The following is a 23,743-nucleotide window of genomic DNA, read 5'->3' as shown; positions in this document are numbered from 1 at the left end:
AAATTCTGGACCAACTGGCCATGATATAACAAGAGTATAAATATAAAATACTACATTAAAATAACAACTTATGGAGAGAGAAGTGACTGCTAAAGGGTACAAGGTTTCACTTTGAGGTGATAAAAATGTTCTAAAATTGACTATGGTGATGGGTGCACATATTTGTAAATGCATCCGACTTGGTTCCAGCTCAGGTCATGACCTCAGGGTCCTGAGTTGGAGCCCCACAACAGGCCCCTCACTCAGCAGGGTCAGCTTGGGATTCTCTCCCTTTCTCTCTCCCTCCCTCTCTGCCCTTCACTGAGCACACACACACTCTCTCTTTAAATAAATAAATAAGTAAAATCTTAAAACATAAAAAAAGCAGATACAATATGAATTTGCTTTTGCTTAATACATTTTCTTAAAAGATGGAACAGATATGGCTCCAAATTTAATAGTGGGTATCTCTGAGAGGTGATATTATGATGGATAATTATCTTCTTTATACTTTTTCTGTATTTTTCATGTTTTGTATTGCAAGGCAACTTTAAGTGAAGTTCTTATAAAAAAATAGGTAGAAAGATAGTAACAATTCCAAATACTTCAGAAGAGACAAATAATAAAACATGGAAGAAGCTGCTAAATTTGCTAAATGGGTCACTGGCAAATTCAAAGACAATGGCAAGGAAGATGTAAAAAAACCAAAAACAAAAAAACAATGGAGGGGGTGGGTTGGGCAGCCCAGCCCGGGTGGCTCAGCAGTTTGGCACCGCTTTCAGCCCAGGGAGTGATCCTGGAGACCCAGGACCGGATGGAGTCCCAAGCCCACCCCCTGCATGGAGCCTGCTTCTCCCTCTGCCCCTGTCTCCGCCTCTGTGTGTGTGTGTGTGTGTGTGTGTGTCTCATGAATAAATAAAATAATAAAATAAATAAAATCTTAAAAAAAAAAAGATAGGGCTATTCAGGTACAGACTGAGATTTTGAGGTGAAAAAAATGGCACATTGCCTCGAGGTAATAGTGTCAAGGGAAGGTTTTGTTGGTTTGTTTTTAATTTGAAAGGAATTGGGATCCCTGGGTGGCGCAGCGGTTTGGCGCCTGCCTTTGGCCCAGGGCGCGATCCTGGAGACCCGGGATCGAATCCCACGTCGGGCTCCCGGTGCATGGAGCCTGCTTCTCCTTCTGCCTATGTCTCTGCCTCTCTCTCTCTCTCTCTCTGTGTGACTATCATAAATAAAAAAAAAAATAATAATAATAATTTGAAAGGAATTTGATCAGGGCAGTAATTGAACTGGAAATAGTCTGTCAGGGATGGAAAGAGACAAGGAGAGGAAGGTCTCAAAAGATAAATAAAGATGCAGCCTTAGAAAAAAAGAAGCACTACTTGTGAAACAGAAGAGAAGAAAAAAAACTCATAAAAAGAGACCTTTGAGATGGAGAAAAGAAATCAGAACTTACAATTGGCTTTCAAACTTCTCTAGAAAATATAAAGTGAATTCATCTTCCAAAACTGAAAGGGTGGAGGTTAGGCACAGAGAGAGAGGTATGGGGCCCTGGCACAAAATGCTGGACAGCAACTAGATTCACTAATTTGCCAGAACGAGGAATAACAATCTAACGATTGCATGACCATAAGAGAAAGTACTTCAGGGAGCTGGGAAAATCACTTCTTCCCCACAGTTAGCATGCACATGAATCTGCACCACTCAAAAACGAGAGAATTCACGGTATGCCTGGAGATTATCCCCATATTAGTAATCCCTAGGTTAACAACCACTGTAGTAGTCTATGAAACTGATATGCTTTCACTTCTAGATGACATGAATTGTCAAAAGAAGCACCAGAGTTCAACCATAAATTTCAAATTTGACAGTAAGAAGGTAGTTTTCTAGGAAAAACAAGTTGCAAAGATTTTTGCATATATTGTTTATTTATGTATAAACTTTGTATAATTGAAAAGTTCTCCCTAAACAGGTAGATCATTATGAAACATGGTATTTTTAGTAATTGTACTAAATTTCTAAAGCAGCTTTAAAAAATAAGTAGCATTAAGTGCTGCCCATGTAAGAGTGAAACACAAGGACCCTGCTGGACAACCCTGTGAGTACAGGACGGATTTATTAGCTAGTAGCCTTCACCACAGTGTAACTGGGCAGTCACCTGGTTGTGCACATACGAAGACCTTCAAATGTCAGGCTCTGTGGCTCTCTTCTCTGGAGTCATTCAGTTTCGTAGAAAAGTCGGTCTCCTCTGACTGCCAGTGTTCTACAAACAGGTTAGGAAAGGGACATGGGACAGAAAGTAAGGATACATCTCCTGATCCATCAAGGAGACTTCTGCTTAACCCCATTTATAGTGTACTCTTTTTCTGTATTTTCTCCAAATCTGGAGTCTCACCCGTGTAGTTTCTCTAGACAATCAAACACTCAACTTCTGCTAGGATACTGAATAAGTCCAGGAAGAGTCTAGCACTGTCCAAGATAAATATAATGTTTTAAGTGCAACCATATGTAAAACTTTAAGTTTTCTAGTACCCTCATGAGAAGAGAAAGAGTGGAAATTAATTTTAATATATTTTATTTAACCCAACAGATCTAAAATGGTATTTCAATGTAATAAATAAAAAATTATTACTTTGACATTTTCTATGTTTTTCACACTTACAAATCTGGTGTGTACTCTAGATTTAGATTTATACTTGAGATTTAGCACAATCTCAGTTAGTACTAGCCACATGTTAATTGTTCAGCAGCTACATGTGGCTAGTGGCTACTATTCTAGATAGTACAGTCTAAGTCATGCTAGGGTAGCAGACAACTCCAAAATTTCAACAACTCAACATAACAGAAGTTTACTTCTGTCTCATGTAAAATGTCCAACACGGGGCAGGCAGCGTCTGCTTCACAGTCATCCAGGCTGATCATCTTGTTCTTGTATCAAATGAAAACACATGGCTACGTACTTCCTAAGTTTAAAAAAGAAAAAAAAGACCAGAAAATCTTCATGGGCCTTTCACTATGTCAACCCAGAAGCGACACACACTTCCCCTGAAAGTCCACTGGCCAGATCAGTCATGTGATACCCATCTAACTTCAAGGAAACAAAGGGATTAAATGTTCCCATATGCTTGGAATGAAAGGAGAAGTGGATGTGAAAGAGCACTAAGAAGTCATTACCACAGGCAGGCACCTGACTATGCGGACAAGCGTGAGACAGAAGATCTAAGCCCTAGATTCCAGAGCATAACTGTTTCTTATACAGAGTTTTAAACCAGTTTTTAGCCTGAAATCTTATCCCTGTTACATAGAACTAATACCTGCAATTCTGGGACATGGGCAGGGGTAAAATCCAGTTTGCTTGCTAGCATGTACCTCTACAGGCTAAACAGCAAGGAGGTATTCACTGGAAAGAACAGCAGGCAAATTTGAAAATACAAGGAAAACTGCGGAAGGTATAAGAGTTGATGATCCAACTGCAGATAATGTCAAAGAGCCTGACAGCAAATGGTTTGAAGTTGACATGGTTGTCCAACCTGTCTGAACTTGGAAAATACCCACCAGGCCTCCCTCCCGTCCAGGACAGAGCCTTACTCTGAAGAAGAAACTGTTAGGAATAAAAACAAAACTGAACAGAAAAGCTGAGACAAAAGAAAGAGAGGGCTCAAGGAGGAGTAAGGGACAGCGGCAGAACCAGGATCGGCCGTCTCCTCAAACACAATCAAAAACAATTCAGTCAAGTAAAAAATGCTTTCCTGCATCACTATTATTTCCTCTTAAACATCCAGGAAAACTAATTTCAAAATGACCCAGGAGAAAGTTTCCAGATTCAAGTCTCATACAAGTTATTATAAGGCTAACCAACATCCTTTATACACAACTAAAGCCAACCAGAAGAGCACCAACACAAAACTGATAAACTATAACCTACGAAAAAGGTAAAAGCATTAAGTAAATTATATAAGGCATAAAAAACAACATCAGAATTGGAGAAACTCAGAAATGTGAGAACATGACTCAAAAAAGAATTTTAAGAATTTTGTTTCAGACATAAAGACTAAAAACAAAAAGCACAAGAATAAATAAACACAACAAGTAATATAAAAAGTATTCTAATCCTAAAAGTAATTTTTAAAAAAGATTTTATTTATTTATTAATGAGAGACAGAGAGAGAGAGAGAGAGAGAGGCAGAGGCACAGGCAGAGGGAGAAGCAGGCTCCATGCAGGGAGCCTGACGTGGGACTCGATCCGGGGTCCCCAGGATCACGGCCTGGGCTGAAGGTGGCGCTAAACCCCTGAGCCACCCAGGCTGCCCTAAAAATAATTTTAAAATATTTTAATGAAGAAATAAAAGGATTCTAGGAAAAGTGACAAAAATTGTTCTTTTATATAAATAGTAATCACAGAAGAAAACCCAAGAAAGGGAACTAAACACTAAAAACTATACAAAAACATTAAAAACTAATTCAAAGAAATTTTTCTAAAGTAAGATTTAAAACCACGTTTAAGGCACAGAATGAATACACTTGAGAATATGGACACAAAATAACACCAAGACATATTACAGTAAAATTACAGATCTTTTAAAAGAATTAGAAATTATTTGAACATCTGGGCCAATATGTCAAGTAACTTATAAGGAAGAGAAAATTACATTATCAACAGATTTTCCAAAGCAACACTTTATGTCAGAAAAAAGTTAAAATACTCAAGGAAACAAAATGAGAGCCAAGAATTTTACAGCCAGTAAGACTAATTTTCAAATATAAACAAAACATATTATTATCACACAAAAACTCAGGGAATAATGTTCTCATTAGTCTTTCTAGAGAAATCAACTAAAGAATAAGCTTCAAAGAGTCAATATGATTAGAGGAACATTCACATGACTCTGGAGGTGAGCATTAAGTAGTAACTTGTAGATTAAAAGATGATGAAAAGGAAAAAAGTGATGGTACATAATGGTGATATGACCTGATGATATAGAGAGCATAATTATCAAGAAATGAAGACCATATGAAAAAAATGTTAACTCTTTTCAATAATATTGGTGATGGATATAGTAATTTTGTTATTGTAAAACTGTCAGATATAGAATGTGATAAATGAGTAATTACGGAGTAGTCTATCACTCCATGTCCCTGAAAACCACAATTCCCAATCTCTATTTCCTAGTACTATTCACTGAAAAGACCTAGAAACAAAAATCAAACAGTATAAATGAGCAACCCAAGAGTCCAGATCATAGTTTTGAAATACTTCTTCCCAATGAAAGAAATCAAGCTTCATGGAAATATTTCATGTTTGAGACAGAAAATTTTCAAGATGTTTGTGGAATGTCTTGCTTTATAAGGCAGAAAAAAAAAAAAAACAACAACAACTAATCAACAATTATTTGAATGATGTCAAGAAGACTCCGGAGCCAACCTGAAGAGACTCCTTATGGCCAAAGATGGGGTAGTTTTAGCTTTAGCAAGTTTAAGATTTGCAAAAGATTGAATCCCATCGAATGTGTTTAAATTTATGGTGAAAGATAAAAGAGAAGAAGGTGAGGAGGAGGAAAGAGAAGAGAAAAGAAGCGAATCAATCACCTTCAGAGAAGACAGGGAGCCATTTCAACATTTTATTTTTTATTTTTATTTTTTTTAATTTATTTATGATAGTCACACAGAGAGAGAGAGAGAGAGGCAGAGACACAGGCAGAGAGAGAAGCAGGCTCCATGCACCAGGAGCCCGACGTGGGACTCGATCCCGGGTCTCCAGGATCGCGCCCTGGGCCAAAGGCAGGCACTAAACCACTGCGCCACCCAGGGATCCCCATTTCAACATTTTAAAAACTATAATGAGGGACTCTGTCATAGGGGGCCCCCAAACTTTATGAGTTTAACCTTCAGGACCTCTACCAGGCCATCACAGAGAATATCAAAGAAAAATCCCCTTGTGATTCTGCCAGAAAAAGGGGACAAAGTACTGTTTTGAAATACATCAGAACACTGTTATTCTTTTTTCTTTTTCCTCTTAAGTAGCTCCACACCCAACATGGGGCTTGAACTCATGATCCTGAGATCAAGAGTCAAATGCTCTAGAGACTGAGCCAGCCAGGCACCCCAGAAGCATTCTGTTAATCTTAAGGCCTTCCTTTTCAAGAAAAACTGTTTAAACAGAATCTAAATGATAAGGGTTCTTTCAAAGCCTAGGAAGCCTAGGTTAAGGGAAATGCCAAACTCTAGTCCAAGCTAGCTTTCCACGTGGGGGAGAGAAAAATAGCTAAGAAGCACCTAGGAGGTTCACAGTCCACAGGCACAGGCTCACTAAAAAAACGAGACCTTATCATGAGACTATAGAGCACTTCCACTCCACCCCCCTACCATACCTCAATATCGCACTACTAAAGGCCTATTTATAGCAGTTTCTTTTTACCCAGTACATCATGTAACAAGAAAAAATGACAAGGCACACTAAAAGGCAAAAACCAGTCTAAAGAGACAGAGCAAACATGAGAACTAGACTCTGACATGGCAGAAATAACACAATTATCACACTGGGGATTTAAAACAACTACAATTAATGTGCTATGGACTCTGATGGGAATAGATACATTAATATAAAGCCAGAGAGATGGACAGTCTAAGAAAGAAGCAAAATGAAATGTGTAACAAAAACAGAAGAGTGTGTTTGATGGGCTTACTAGACCAATCACGACTATGGAAAAAAATCTCTGAGCTTGAGGATTTATCTCAGTAAAAAATCTTCAAAACTGAAGAGCAAACCAAAAAAAAAGGCTGAAAAAGATTTTTAAAAAGAATATCAAAGAACTGTGGGACAACTACAAAAAGTGTAACACACATATAACAGGAATATCAAAGAAATAATAGAAAAGGAAAAGGAAGGAAGAGGAAAGAAATATCTGAAACACTAATAACTGAAAATTTTTCCAAATTAATGTCAAAGACCAAACCTCAGATCCAGGAAGTTCAGAGAACATCAAGCAGGATAAATGCCAAAAAAACAAAACAAAACAAAACAAACAAACAAAAAAAAACAAACACTACACCTAGAGAGCTCATTTTCAAACTACAGAAAGCCACAGATCAAGAAATTAAAACTTTAAGGGAGACACAGGAAAAAAACCCACCTTATATATATAGGAGCAAAGATAAGAATTACATCTAACTTCTCAGAAATCATGCAAACAAAAAGAGTAAGATGAAACACTTTTTATAAATATTTTATTTATTTGAGAGACAGTGCATCCACAGGTTGGGGTGGGGGGATAAGGGGCACAGAGGGAGAGGGAGACAGTTTAAGCAGATTCCAAGTTGCAGAGCCCTACACAGGGCTCCATCTCACAACCCTGAGATCGTGACTCCTGAAACCAGGAGTCTCTTAACTGACTGCACCACCCAGGCACCCTGGAATGAAACACTTAAGATATCAAAACAACAACAACAAAAAAAACCCACTGGGGCACCTGGATGGCTCAGTCAGTTAAGCATTCAACTCTTGATTTCAGTTCAGTTCTTGATCTCAGGGTTATGATTTCAAGCCCTGCACTGGGCTTCATGCTGGGTATGGAGACTACTTAAAAAACACAAAAACAAACAACCCACCAACTTTGAATTCCATAGCCTGTGAATTATTCTTCAAAAGTGAAGGAGAAATGGAGATTTTTATTAGCTGTACAAAAGTGAGGCAATCTGTCACCAGTAAACCTGCCCTGCAGATAATGTTAAAAAGAAGTTCTTTAGAGAGGAGGAAAATGATATAGTTCCAAAACCCAGATCAAAATAAAGGAAGAGGACTGGAGAAGGAATAAGTGATGGGAAAATTTAAAACTCCATTTTTCTAATTCTTAATTGATCTAACAGATAACAAGTTATTCACAATAACAGCGACAATGCAATTATGTATGCTCACATATATGTATGTGTATACACATGTATGTGCTATATATAAATGAAATGAGTAAAAGCAATGATACAAAAGACATAATGGAAGAATTAGGATTATATTTTGCTATTATAAGGTACCTGCACTATCTGTAAAGCAGAATGGTGTTATCTGCAATAGTCTTGGGGTAACTGTAAATATATATTAAAAACTCAAGGGAAACTACTAAAAAAAGTTAAAAAGAAAAAAGTATAACAGATACAGTAAGAAAGGAGAGAAAATGAAATCACATTATATGTGCTCAAATAAAACCACAAAAGAAAAATCTAAATATGAAACCTGAAACCATAAAACTCCTAAAAGAACACATAGGTAGTAATCTCTTAGTGGCCTTAGCAACATATTTATGGATATATCTCCTCAAGCAAGGAAAACAAAAGCAAAAATAAACTACCGCAACTACTAAATAAACTACTAAAATAAAAAGCCTTTACATAGTAAAAGAAGGAATCAACAAAACAAAAAGGCATCCCTACCGAGTGGGAGAAGATATTTGCAAATGATATATACAATATGGGGTTAAGATCCAAAATATATGAAGAAGTTATACAACTTTACATCAAAAAGATAATCCAATTAAAAATGGGCAGAAGTTTTGAATAGACATTTTTCCAAAGAAGACATACAGAGCCCACAGACACATGAAAAGCTCAACATCACTAACCATCAGAAAAATACAAATCAAAAGCACTAGATACAACCTACCAGTAATAATGCTACTATCAAAATCACCAGAAATAATGTGTTGGCAAAAACGCAGAGAAAAGAGAACCCTTGTGCACACCTGGTGGCAATGTATATTGGTGCAACCACTGTGGAAAACAGTATAGAGGTTCCTCAAAAAATTAAAAAGAGAAATATCATACAACCTAGTAATTCCACTACTATCTACCCAAAAAAGATGAAAACACTAATTTGAAAGATACATGCACCCTTATGTCCACTGTAGCATTATTTATAATAGACAAAGTATGGGGAAAAAAAAGACAAAGTATGAAAGCAAGCCACATGTCTGTCAACAGATAAAGAAGATGTAATATATATGTATATACAATGGAATATTACTCAGCCATATAAAAGAATGACATGCCATTTGTGACAATACGGATAGATCTAGTGGGTATGAAGCTAAGTGTAATAAATCAGAGAAAGACAAAATATTATATGACTTTACTTAAATGTGGAATACAAAAAGCAAAACAAATGAACAAACAAAAAACAGAAACAGACTAAAAAATACAGAGAACAAACTGGTGGTTATAAGAGGGTAAGGAGGTGGGGGCATGGGTAAAAATAAGTGAAGGGGATTAAGAGATAGAAACTTCCAATTATAAAATAAATAAGTCACATAGATTAAAAGTATAGCATAAGGAATATATACAATATTGTAATATCGTCTTATGGTGACACTACAGGGAGCAAAGGTAATGTATGGAACTGCTGAATCAGTATGTTGTACACCTAAAATTAATATTAACACTGTATGTCAACTATACTTCAATAATTAATATTTAAAAAAAAAGACGAAAAGAGGGAGACAAAAAGGGGCAATGAATAGAAAGCAATAACATATATGGTAAATATTAATCACATCAATGTCACTTCAACATCAAAAGTCTAAAATACACAAATTACAAGACAGAGAGTGTCAGAATAAATCAAAAACCAAGATCCAATTATATGTGACCTACAAGAAAACCACTTTTTAAAAGACTGATTTATTTTAAAGAGAGTGTGTGTGTGTGTGTGCTTGAGCAGGGGGAGGGACAAAGGGAGAGTGAGACAATATCAAGCAGACTTCCCACTAACCGCAGGGCCCAAAGCAGGGCTCTATCTCACAATCCTGAGATCATAACCTGAGCCAAAATAGAGTTGGACTTGGGGATCCCTGGGTGGCTCAGCGGTTTAGCGCCTGCCTTTGGCCCAGGGTGCGATCCTGGAGTCCTGGGATCGAGTCCCACGTCGGGCTCCCAGCATGGAGCCTGCTTCTCCCTCCTCCTGTGTCTCTGCCTCTCTCTCTCTCTCTATCATAAATAAATAAATAAATCTTTAAAAAAAAAAAAAAAAGAGTTGGACGCTTAACCAACTGAGCTACCCAGGCACCCCAAGTAACCTACTTTAAATATAAAGACATATGTATATTAAAAGTAAATGGATGGAGGGGTACCTGGGTAGTTGAGTGACTGACTCTCTTAGTTTCAGCTCAAGTCTGATCTCACAGTTGTGAGATCAAGTCCTGTGTTGGGCTCCATGCTTACTGTGGAATCTGCTTGAGTTTCTCTCTCCCTCTTCCTCTGCCCCTCCCCATTGTGCTCTCTCTCTCACTGAAATAAATCTTAAAAAAAAAAAAAAAAGTAAATGAATAGAGAAAAATACACCACGCTAACACTAATCAAAGAAAGTGGGAATAGCTATATTAATTTCAGACAGAGATCCGTGGGTGGCGCAGTGGTTTAGCGCCTGCCTTTGGCCCAGGGCATGATCCTGGAGACCCAGGATCGAATCCCACGTTGGGCTCCCTGCATGGAGCCTGCTTCTCCCTCTGCCTGTGTCTCTGCCTCTCTCTCTCTCTCTCTCTCTCTCTCTGCGACTATCATGAATACATAAATAAAATCTTAAAAAATAATAATAATAATTTCAGACATAGTAGACTTCAGAGCAATATAAGTTATCAGAGATAAACAGGAGAATTACATAATGATAAAGCAATCAACTCTCCAAGAAGACACAACAATCCTTAATGTGGATGCACCTAACAATAATGCATCAAAATACATGACACAGAAGCTGACAGAATTGCAAAGAAAAACTAATGAATCCACTATTACAAGTGGAGACTTCAATACCCCTCTATCACAGAAATGGACAGATAAGACAGAAAATAACAGTAAGAATATGGCTGAACTCAACAGTACCATTAATAAGCTGGATATAATTGATACCTATCAACTACTTTATCCAACATTGGTAGAAAACATATGATTCTCAAGTTCAGATGGAACATTCACCAACACAGACCACAAATTCTGAGCCATAAAATATATCTTAATGAATTTATCAGAATCCATAGGTCTCTTCTCAGACAATAAAATTAAACTAGGGGGAAAAAAAAAAACAGAAACATAGCTGGAAAATCTGAAAATACTTGCAGATTAAACTATGAACTTCTAAATTAAAACAGGCCAAAGAAGAAATCTCAAGAGAAATTTAGAATAACTTGAACTAAATGAAAACGTAAATATAACTTTTCAAAATGTGTGGGATGCAGTAAAAGCAGTACTTAGAGGAAAAATGATAGCACTGAATATATGTATATATCAGAAAAAAAATCTAAAATAAAAAATATAAGCTGCCACCTAAAAAAAAAAAACTAAAAAAGTAAAGTAAATTAAATCCAAATAAGCAAATGAAAAAAAAAATTAGAGCAGAAAAAAAATGAAACTGAAGCAGGAAATAAACAGGAAAAAAAAAAATCAATGAAACCAAAAGCTGGTTCTTTGAAAAGACCAATAAAAGATAAAAAGATAAATGACACAAATTAATATCAGAAGTGAAAGAGGGGTTGGGTGCCTGGGTGGCTCATTGGCTGAGCATCCAACTCTTGACTTCCCTTAGGTCATGGCCTCAGGATCATAAGACTGATCCCTGCATCAGCCTGCGCTCAGAGTAGAATCTGCTTGTCCCTCTTCCTCTGTTCCTCCCTCAACTCATGCTCTCTCTCTCTCTCAAATAAATAGAAATATTTTTAAAATATATTTAAAAACATTTCCAAAAAAAAAGAATAAAGGAAAGAAGGGGTATTACTACAGATCCCACAGTCATCAAAAGAATAATCAGGAAAAACCACGAACATTTCTATGCCCACTAATTAGATAACTTAGATGAAATGGACCAATTCTTTGAAAGACACAATGTGTCAAAACTCACAAATGAAGAAATAGACAATCTGAATAGGCATGTATCTACTAGAGAAACTGAATCATAATTAATAACCTTCTAAGACAGCAAACATCAGGTTCTGATGAGTTCTCTAGTGAATTCTAGCAAACATGAAGACATTTTACCAATTCTCTACAATCTTATCTAAAAAATAAAAGCAGAGGGAATACTTCTAATTCCGGCTATAGGCCAGCATTAATCTAATACCAAAACCAAAAAGATATTACAATAAAATTAGACTAATATATTTTATATACATATATACGAAGTCCTGAACAGAGTATTATCCAACAATGTATAAAAAGAATTATATGCCACAATCACATGGGATGTATCCTAGATATGCAACGCTGGCTCAATATTTGAAAAATCAATTAACGTAATCCATCACATAAACAGACTTGTTAGATACAGCACCAAAGCACCATCCAGTAAAGAAATACTTGATAAGCTGGGCTTCGCTAAAATTAAAAACTTTTGCTCTGTAAAATACATTGCCAAAAGAATGAGAAAACAAGCCACAGACCAAGAGAAAATATTTGCAAAAGATACATCGGAGATTATTTTCTAAAATATATAAAGAACTGTTAAAAACTCAACAGTAAGAAAACAACCCAATTTAAAAATGGGCAGAAGACAAAAACCACCAATAATGTTGTACAGATGGCAAATAAGCACCTGAAAAGATGTTCAATATCTTACGTCATCAGGGATTTGCAAATTAAAACAACCATCAGAGAGATGTTCCTACATACTTATTAGAATAGCCAAAATACAAAACACTGACAGTACTAAACACTGATAAGAATACGGAGCAAAGGAACTCGTTCATTACTGATGGGAATGCAAAATGGCACAGCCACACTCTAATAAGAGTGTTAACAATTTCTTACAAAACTAAACATGCTATTAGCATATAATCCAGAAATCATGCTGTTTGGTGTCCCAAATAAGTTAAAACGTTATGTCCACGCAAAAGCCTATAAAAGGATATTTATGGCAGCTGTATTCATAATTACCAAAAAGTAGAAGCAACCAAGACATCCTTCAGTAGATGAATGAATAAATAAGCTGTGGTGCATCCAGACAATGGACTACTATTCAGCACTAGAAAGAAACGAGCTATCAAGCCATGAAAAGACATGGAGAAAACTTAAATGCATATTACTACGTAAATCTGAAAGACTACCTACTGTATGATTCCAATTAGGGGGCTTTCTGAAAAGGCAATGCTATGGAGTCAGTAAAAAGATCAAAGGTTGTCAAAGTTAGGCAACAGGAATGAATAGGCAAAACACTGATTTTTAGGACAGTGAAAGTATTCTGTATGTTACTCTAATGCTAGATACATGTCATTATACATTTGTCTAAACGCACAGCATGTATAACACCAGGAGTGAACCCTAATGTAAACTATGGACTTAGGGTGATGACGTGTCAATACAGGCTCATGAATTATAACAAATGTGCCGCTCTGGTGGGGGCTACTGATAACGGGGGAGGCTATGGAGGAACAGGTGGTACATGGGAAATCTCTGTACCTTCTGCTCTATTTTGCTGTAAACTATTGTTTTTTAAGATTTTATTTATTTATTCATAAGAGACACAGAGAGAGAGAGAGAGAGAGAGAGAGAGAGGCAGAGACACAGGCAGAGGGAGAAGCAGGTTCCCTGTGGGGAGCCTGATGTGGGACTCGATCCCAAGACCCTTGGGACGCCCTAGCCCAAGGCAGATAGATACTCAACTGCTGAGCCTCGAGGGGTCCCAATTTTGCTGTAAACTTAAAACTGCTCTAAAAAAATCTATTTAAGGTATGTGTGTCTTAATGGTGTATTTTTCTTACATTTTATTAATATAATGTAATTCATCAATCCTAGGACCAACATTTTCACATTTTAACAACTGTAAAATCATGAACACCTGGGTGGCTCAGCAGTTGAGCATCTGCCTTTGGCCCAGGGGTGTGATCCTGGGATGCTGGATCAAGTCCCTCACCGGGCTCCCTACAGGGAGCCTGCTTCTCCCTCTGCCTGTGTCTCTACCTCTCTCTCTGTCTCTCATGAATAAATAAATAAAATCTTAAAAAAAAAAAACCTATAAAATCAGGATACCTCCTAAAATATCATAGTATTTAATAGTTATCTTTTTTTTTCTTAATGCTTAGAATAACAGTATATCAGTAGCTGCAGATTACACAGATATATGTACCATAGAATTAATCAAATACATTCCAGAATATATAGCTTAACTTCAGGAAGAATTATAGATGAGTTTGTTAGTACTAATAACCAAATGTTTTTCATATACAAACCTTATCAAATGTAATGTAGTGGGTTTTCCACTAGCAGACTGACTTCTAATTAAGTCTTTGGTGGATTAATGAGTTCAAGATTGTCAACTTTTATATTACTTTATATGATTAATCACCTCTACTTATTTCTCACTGTGCTACATTTTTCTTCCTAATCTAAACAATTTCTTCATTCAGATGCTAAGTCACTCAGATACAAGAATCATCGCATGCACAATCCTTGGATGTATTAAGATCTGCCTTCATTTCTTATGCTAAGCATGCTTTGAAAACTCATCCATTCTAACACCTTCCATCAGATTTGTAAAGCTATTAGTGTTATTTTTTTAGTATTTAACTAACAGACAATTTGTTTTTGGAATCCTATAGGAAAAAGGCTGGCTTTTTATTTATTACTGGTCCTTCTACCATAATTATTACATTTTGCCAATTCTTTCCCCCTCACACCTTTCTGGCCATTTCTCTAGTCCTGCAAAATCTTACCCATCTGGTTTTATGGAGTCAGCTGAAAAAATTAATTCAAAGAACCAGATTTTACACTCTAAAATACCCTTTTTAAATCACACTTATGTCTCCTCACTGAAAATCAGTCAACTCAGTCTATTCCTGTTCCACCAGTTTTAAAAAAAGGGGGATGCTGTTGAATATAAATTTCTGTGGACAATGCCACCAATTGACAGAAGGATTCTAAGAAACACTTGGCAAAACTCCAGAAACCACAATGTACTTCACTCACTCATAAGGAAATACACACTTTGTTTTCTTCACCATCACAACTTGGAATTTAGAAAAATGTAGTGATATAATCCTTAAAGAAATTTCAATATTTCTGCAGCCCAATTCTAACACGATAAAATGCAAATGACAGGTGAGAGACAATTATTTCTGTATTAAGCCACAGAATATGATCCTTTTTTATTTGTCTGTTTCACTAACATAATACCAGTAAAATCACTTATGCTTATGCCTGTTCAATTAACATGCAAAGGAATTTGGGAATAAGTGCATTCAAAAATCAAGTATCTTAAAGTTAATGAGTATTATGCACAATGAATAACAGTCTAAAAAATTACAGATCAGGGGTTCCTTGGTGGCTCAGTGGGTTAAGTATCTGCCTTCGTTGTCCTCAGGTCATGATCCCAGGGTCCTGGGACAGAGACCCTGAGTCAAGCTCCCTGCTCAACTGGGAGCTGGCCCACTTCTTCCTCTCCTCCCCACCAGTGCGCTCTCTCTCTCAAATAAATAAATAATATCTAAAAAAAAAAAATTATAGATCAGTATCTTGACAGGGGTGTGGGTTACAGTGATGTGTGCATTTTTCAAAACTGATTGGACTGTACAGATAAGACCTGCACATTTCATTTTACATGTGTTGTTGTATACACACAACAGACATCAAGTTTTAAAACTTAATCAATTAATTAGAATATGGAGTGGAGAAAAAAAAATCCTGTGGGGATGGATTAGAATTGGTTATTTGTACAAACTAAAACTTTTTTTTAAAATAATTTAAAAATGTATTTCCTAAATATGTTCACTGAAAGGGACTAGAAACAATGACACACAGTACCAACAACTAATGCCTATATACATAATGTTCCTATATATTGTTTCCAGTTAACTCTGGGGGTGAGTTAACTGAGGATGACCATTTTCCCCCCTGTATCTTCACGTGTTTGTGTCCCAATTTCCCTTTTTTGTTTTATTTTTTTAAAGATTTATTTACGAGAGACAGACAGCAGGGGGAGGGGCAGAAGGAGAGGGAAAGAATCCTCAAGCACACTACCTGCTGATCACAAAGCCCAACATGGGGCTTGATCCCATGACCCTGAGATCATGACCTGAGCTGAAATCAAGAGTCAATCGCTTAACCGACTAAGCCACCCAGGTGCCCCTCAATTTCTCCTTTTCATAAGGAACACATTAAATTAGAGGCCACTCTAATAGTATCATTTTAATTTGATGACCTGTGCAAAGACAGTATCTCCAAGTAAGGTCACATTCTGAGGCACTAGCAATATTTTATGAGGAAATAAATGGAATTTTATGGAGAAATTTAATGAGAAACAAATTTGTATGGTCTTACAGTATGTCTCTATAGATTGTTTATTAGTTCTAACGGGGGAAAATAGTAACTATACAATGGAGAAAATGGACATCTTGACCAGGCAATCAAAATTCACATTACTAATGTAGGACAAGCATATTAGGCCTCTGAATATGAAACTCTGAGAAAGGACACATTATCATTTATAGAGAATTCTGGCCAGAGATGCACCACCTAAATCCAATAATGAAAACATGTCAGATAACTCCAAATGGTGGAATATGGCATAAAATAACTCATTTATATTCTTCAAAACTGTTAATGTCACACAAAATAAAAGACAACTATGGACCTGTTTCAAAATGAGACACGGAGCTAAATACAGTATGTGATCCCACATTCAAACCTCTACTACAGGCAAAAAAATTCTAAAAAGGACTTAGTTGAGACAACTGACAACAGGGGAAGACAGATGTAGATTAAAGTACCATATCAATGTTATATTTCCTGAATTTGATACCCTAAATATGATTGCATATGAGAATATCCTTGTTCCTGTAAAAGAGAAAAACGCAGCAGAAATGGTAAAAAGCTATCATATATTTAAACATTACTTTCTAACAGTTCATCAAAAATTGAGTGTGAGTGTGAGTGTGTGTGTATGTATGTAGGCAGATGAAAGAAAGGGAGAATCAGAGAATGACACAAATGTGGAAAAGTGTCAAAAACATCTTAAAATTATTTTAAAATATAAAAAATACTAAATATTAAAATTAAAATATTTTAAAATCTTTTAAGATAAATAAAAACAGGAAATTTGACACAGACATGTCCAGAAGAAACAGGGAGAAAACAGCCTTCTACAACCCCAGGAATGCTTGAGGCTACAAGAAGTTAAGCAAAGAGGTCTGGAACAGAGCCTTCCCAAATGCCTTCAGAGAAAGTATGGCCTAGGCAACAACTTGATTTTGGATGTCAGCCTCCAGAACTGGGAGAAAATAGTTTTCTGCTATTCTAAGCAGAAACAACAACAACAAAAAAACCCCAAAAGAATTAGAACAGCAATAAAACCACCTACAGAGTATTATGCTAAAGTAAAATACTATTCAGATACCTGAGATACACTTTCACAAAATGAAGATTTTTAAGAACACAAATACTTGTATTCACTGTTGTTCACCAAAGTTCGAAGAAATCATCAAACATCAAAAAAAAAAAAAATCAAAAAAAAAATCATCAAACACCAACCTTGCACTCTATAACCAGAATGTATAAAAAAAAAAAAAATCAACCAAACTCAATGCACTAGTCCTATTAAGTGCTTTAATACTAAACTCCAAACTGAGAATACATTAAAATTGATTTAGCAAGGTTATCATCATTTACAGATCATATTATATATATTTTAAATACTCCATTAGGATCAATGGAAAAGTGTTTAAAAAAAGAGTTGAATGGTTTAAATATACAATAATTAATAAGCTATTTTTTAAGATTTTATTTATTATTCATGAGACACAAACAGAAGCAGAGACACAGGCAGAGGGAGAAGCAGGCTCCATGCAGGGAGCTCAATGCAGGACTTGATCCCAGGACCCCGGGGTCACGCTCTGAGCCGAAGGCAGATGCTCAGCCACTGACCCACCCAGGTGGCCTTAATAAGCTCTTCGTATATTAACAGAAGTTTACAAAATATAAAGAAAAATAATCTCACAATGGCACTTAAAAATTACTCCAAAACTTCACTAAGATTCAAAAAGACTAATAAAAAAGGAAAGTATGCCATTTTATGAGTTAGAAAACTATACACTGTAAAAATGTCAGTTCTCTCCAAATCAATGAATAAATGTTAACAGGGTTTTTAATGGAATCAGACAAAAGGACTCTGCAGACATTTGGAAAAATAAACTTTGGAATATCCCACACTTTTGGGAAAAAAGGATTTGCCTCACCAAGTTTTAAAATATAGTGAAAGCAACATCAATATAAACAGTGTGATTCTACTGTCAAGAGACCAATTATAACAGGAGACCAAGGGTAGATCCAGAGATGCAGAAGAATACAATAAAAGCAACATCTCAAATCAATAAAAGGTGTTGAGAGAACTTTGTAACCATTTGGGGAAAAACTTAAATTGGATCCTTGCCTCATGCCACAAGAGTAATTCCAGATAAATAAAAGGTTAAAATGTAAAACTATAAAAGAAGTTGAAAATAATATTGCAATGGGGAAGGAATTTCTAAGTTTGACATCAAAACTAGAAACCATAAAGGAAAGGCTGATGTAAATTGTTATTGGAGATAACACTGAATACAATTTTTCCTGTTTTATGCAGCAATCTTAATAAGCCTACAACAGTATTCCAACTACGGTGTGCTTTTAGGGTTGTGGCTAGGGCAGTAAGATCAGGGTGTTGTATTCTACTCATTTGACTTCATTTTAAAGAAAACAATTTTCCACTTTGACAACTGGCTCTTCCTGTAACGGTCAGGAGGTTATTGGATAATCAAAAGTACTTACCTCCTTTTATTCACATTTCTGTGATTGCTATCTTTGGTTGGAATGAAAAATTACCTAAAATTCAGGGAACTTCCCATAAGTTGATACTGAGTTACTAAAATGGATATCAATTTTTATTTTTTAAAGATTTTATTTATTTATTTGAGACAGAGCGCACGCGCAGGGGGAGGGGCAACGGGAGAGGGTCTCTCCGGCTGAACAGGGAGCCAGGCTCCCACCTGCTCCCAGGGCCCCAGGACCCGGACCTGGGCCGAAGGCAGTTGCTTAACCAACTGCACCACCACGCAGCCCAGATACCAATTTTTAAAATTAGTATTCTAGGGGCCCCGGTCGCTCAGTGGTTAGCGCCGCCTCGGCCCAGGGCGTGACCCCAGGGTCCCAGGATCGAGTCCCACATCGGGCTCTCTGCAGGGAGCCTGCTTCTCCCTCTGCCTGGGTCTCTGCCTCTCTCTCTGTGTGTCTCATGAATAAATACATAAAATCTTTAAGAAAAATAAAATATAAAATAAAATAAAATAAAATAAAATAAAATAAAATAAAATAAAATAAAATAAAATAAAAAAATTAGTACTCTAAGTAAAGAAAGAAGTCCCTACACGACTTGGTTTTCTCCTCTAGCCGAGTGGGTACCAGTGACCCGAGTTGACCCCGTCACAGCAGGTGGCGCTGAGCAGGGCCAGAGGGGAAGAGCCGCCGGGCTCCCGGCCCCGGCCCCGCCCCCGCCGCGCAGCCCCGCCCCCGCCGCGCAGCCCCGCCCCCCCTGCTGCGTCCTCGTGTCCTCGACGTGCTCCCGACGCTGCACGGGCCTCCCCACGTGGCCGCGCTCTCCGCCTCCTCGGTCCCTCCGCGCAGCCCGGAGCGCGTCGCCCGAGGCTGCGGGGCCCGCGGTGTGGCGCCCACGGGGGCCGGGCCTACGGCGTCAGCACGGGGGCTTCGCCGCGGTGAGGTCCGCTGAGGCGGGACGGGGCCGCGCGGGGAGGGCCGAGGCCTGCTCTACGCCGTGCCCGGGGCCGCGGCAGGGCTGAGGCGGGACGGGGCCGCGCGGGAGCACGGAGCACGGAGCACGGAGGAGGGCGGCGGCGCACAGCCCGGGGTCCCGTCCGCGCCCCCCAGAGCGGCGGCGCTGGAGCAGGGCGGTCGGCGTCGGCGTCGGCGGGGCCCGGTGCGGCTGGCGGTCGGGGCCCGGGCCGTCGTGGGCGCGCCACACCCGCAGGTCACACACGAGAGACCTTCCGCCCAGGAATGCCTCCCCACAGACGCCGGATCTCCTCCTCACGGCGGCATCGCTGACTTGACTTCATTCTCATTTTTTAAAGATTCCCGTTGATGTTCGAGTTTTCATTACACGTCTTTTCCACACGTTGTGTTGACCATACTTCTCAGTATACGTTTTTTCTTAAGTCCCAAACTGTGGTCTTTTGACAGACGCGTGTAAAAATGTGCTTTATTTCCACAGAAAATTATACACTCGTGTTGTTCCTAAAATACCAGCGGGTCCATCTTCGATTTCTCGCCTTTGACGGAGATTCGCGGGGTCAGCTCAGAGGGGAGTCGCCGGGGAGCGCCAGTGAACAGGGCGCCCGCGCCCCACGCCTGCTGTGGGCTGGGAACAAAGGACCTGCGCTGCCTATCATCCAGTTTTTCAAGAAGAATAAAAAATCTGGGCTTCCTTTTTGCAAAAATCTCCCAATTTTTAATCGTTTGCAACTAATTTAAAAAAAAATACGGTATACGCCAAAAATAAAATGCCTGCAGGCCAAATTAAGCTGACAGGGCTTTCTTTCTTTCTTTTTTTTTTTTTTAACAACCTCTTGGGTAAAGGAATAATAGCAGATCTGTTTGTTTATTTCTCTTTCACTTTTTCTTGATTTTAGGTCACCCTTCCTTCCAAGCAGGGATAGCACAAGCCTTTACAATACTCAGAGATTGAAAGTGAGGTTAAAGACCTATCACCATCACCAAGTACCATTAAACAGTTCTCTTTTTTAACATAATACATCATATTTGCTTTTTGATACTAGTTTGGGGATAAGAATGGAATTCACTTTAAATTTACACTTGTTCTTGAGAAGTTTTCATACATCTATGTAAGTATGACAATTAGCATTTATAGAGCACCTTCAGTGTGCCAGGCACATTACTAAGCATTTTCACACTTTGGTATTTCATTAAATCTGAAATTACCTTGTAAAATACATTTTATTATCTCATTTTACAGACGACTTAAAATAGTTCACAAAGTTCTCAGTTTTTGTTTCTCTGCCCTCAGAATGCAGAAATGGTTGGTTAGGCTTGCTTTTTTTTTTTTTTTTTTTTTTGACAGGTATCATCAATCAAGAATAATTACAACCATCTTAAATCACAGTAACAAAAATGCAAAGTAAAAGTATTGAAGGATGACAGCCTTTGAAAAAAAAAGCTAAACCTTCATTCCAACTCCTTAAATTCCTTAGGTCCATTGATCTTCCAGGCACCGAGAGAGTCATAGTTATTTTCAAGACAAGTAAAATTGAAGTCAGCTCTTCTTTTTGGTTCACGTTTCTTTTCCAGGGCCTCTCAAAACACTGACCATTTTACAAAAATCAAAGCTTTTCATTAATTAAAGAGGACTACAAAAAGAGCACGGGCTGCTGCCACCACAGAATTCCTGGGCGTGTGTGCTAGGTCAGCCTGCGTGCTGGGCCCGGCGACACAGAAACACACACGGTTCCCCACTCACGTGGAGCTCACGATTTCTAGGAAGGAAAACAGATCTTGTCCATACAAACAGCAATTTCATGACAGTCATGATAAGTGCCACCAAGGAAATTTAGAATGGGGTGCTGTGACAGCTCTGACAAAGTTGTGCAAATCTAAGTAAAACCTGGGCAGAAGCTCAGTTCAATGAGGGAAGTGGAAAGACAACTGCTCTGATCCAGTCAAGTGGCTCCTTTAAGAACACTAGTCTGAAGGCTTACATTAAGTCTCTATAAATACCCAATTCTACTTATATTTTACATATCCTAGCGTAAGTTTCTTAAATTCAATTCTTCAAAGCCACTTACTCCCCTTATAAGACACGCACACAAATAAACCTCAATATTTTAAAAAGAAAAACACTTATCAGCATTTAAGTCCGAGACTCCATGAACATTTAAATACAATGCGCGTTACATATTTATATAAAATAAAAACAAATGAAACCAGTAACATTTATCAAATAATGTGGAAAGAATGGTTAAAATGCAACTTTTATTGAAATCAGGTGAAAAAACTTCATGTTAACTTTTTAAGTATATAGAAATTGTGATAAACGGGCCAATTACTTGGCTTTTGAAGAAACGTAAGAATAACATGGGCTAGGAAGGTACAAAAGCAGCAAAGCGCTAACACTGGTCAGTCTTCCAGTAAGAAAACTGGCACCTAATAATATAAGGAATAAATATAAAAGCTTTTAAGATATGCTTAAGAAAATGTGTCCAAAATGTGTCTCAAATCTCACTTGCAATTAATTTTATATAATAACAAATGTACAAACTGTTCAAACATACAAATACTTATAAATGTAAATACATTAAAGATCTCGCATGAGATTTATTTCCATTTTCCTATTTTCTTCAAGGTTTACCTACATCTAATTTTTAAATACATATGCACGCACTTAATGGCTTAAGTAACATTCTAATATCCTCTATTCTCACTATTCGCTTTTAAACATCTTCTCTGCTTCATTCAGGCATAGATTTGTTAATAATATAGGGAACCACAGGTTAATCTTCTTGCAACAAGGTCCATACATAGACACATGAAGTTGAGAAGGCCCATCTGGTCCTGACAATGCCATGTGACTTGAAGAATGAAGAATTCACAAATGCTAACAAGCTCAGCTTTTCTTGCCCCCTCCAAAAACTGCCTATAAAAGGATAGCTGAACCAAAACAGGAGTCATCTTATCATCCCATATTTATAAAAATCTAATACAGTTAAGGTACTCCACAGATATGATGTGACAGGAGCCAGAGAGAGGACACGTAACCTAGCTTTCAGTACAGTATGGCTGGCTTTCACCTTCCTTGTAAAGTAATACCTACTCTACCACGTTACTTTAAAGATCCCCCATAATGGCACAGTGTTAGGCATTCTGTAGGTACACAAATGGTGGCTAGTATAATTATTTTAAATCAAATTAGAGACAGGAAACAAATACTGAGGAAGAAAATCAACAGGACAAACTGGCATTAGAAGCCCTACCAAAGCAGAGAAAAGGAAGAAATGCCCAGGAGCCTGGCTGCAATTAAAGCTTCATGGAGAAGGTAAGAGACTGGCTCTGCCTATCAAGAAGTCTTGGACTTCTCAGACAAGAGGGAAAAGGAGTGATTAACAGAGAAGCGGAGGTTAAGACTACAGACTTAGGGATACAACATAGAAAGCCAAATCCAGTATCCTTATTAGTGGGCAAAAAAAAAAAAAAAAAAAAGGAAATACATTCAGGCACTAGAAAGAAGAAAAACATACCCAATGCCCAATCACAAATTTTTATCTTGGGTAACTTTTTTCTTTTAGAGAAAGGGTGTTGAGACAACAGTCTGTTTAGAAAGTATGACACTTACTCTAGAAATACTAAAAAGACTGATACAAATGTGACTATTTTGACTACTGATGATAGTGACCCTGTTGAGAGAGTATGAAGCAAAATTGACGAACATTATTAATACTTAAAATGACCTAGAAATACGGGGGAGGGGGGACTCAATACTTTTTATTGGACTGATAATGTTTAACAGAGGTATGAGTAGTTTATAAATAATGCTTAAGCTTTTTAAACCCTCAGAAACGGGACAAGTTACATATAAAAGGTATTTATGAAATATAAGGATCCCTCGCTTTTTGAAAAGCTCAAACCGGGCCACTTTGCTTTGATGACTATTTTCACTAACCAAAAGAAATCCAGAAAGGATTTTCACTTCTATGAAAAAAAGGCAAAAAGCAAAACCAGCGTTCAGTGCAGTGTGGCCGGGAGC

The 23,743-nt window shown here is 37.6% G+C and overlaps 1 protein-coding gene across 3 annotated transcripts in view; it reads right to left on the bottom strand.

The window, feature by feature from the left end:
- BMPR1A (bone morphogenetic protein receptor type 1A) overlaps window positions 1–23,743 on the bottom strand; it is a 141,237-nt gene that overhangs the window by 80,799 nt on the left and 36,695 nt on the right. Inside the window, exon 2 of one of the 3 annotated variants that reach the window (XM_025435326.3) lies at window positions 2,141–2,245. The exons of the other annotated variants lie outside the window; for them this stretch is intronic. The gene's annotated coding sequence lies outside the window, so the exon portion shown is untranslated. The remainder of the gene's footprint in view (window positions 1–2,140; window positions 2,246–23,743) is intronic. 3 annotated transcript variants of the gene reach the window in all.

This window comes from Canis lupus, chromosome 4, assembly GCF_003254725.2.
Source record: "Canis lupus dingo isolate Sandy chromosome 4, ASM325472v2, whole genome shotgun sequence".
Lineage (NCBI taxonomy): Eukaryota > Metazoa > Chordata > Mammalia > Carnivora > Canidae > Canis > Canis lupus.
The sequence above is the reverse complement of the archived record's forward strand: the minus strand, read 5'-3'. Positions and strand labels throughout refer to the sequence as shown.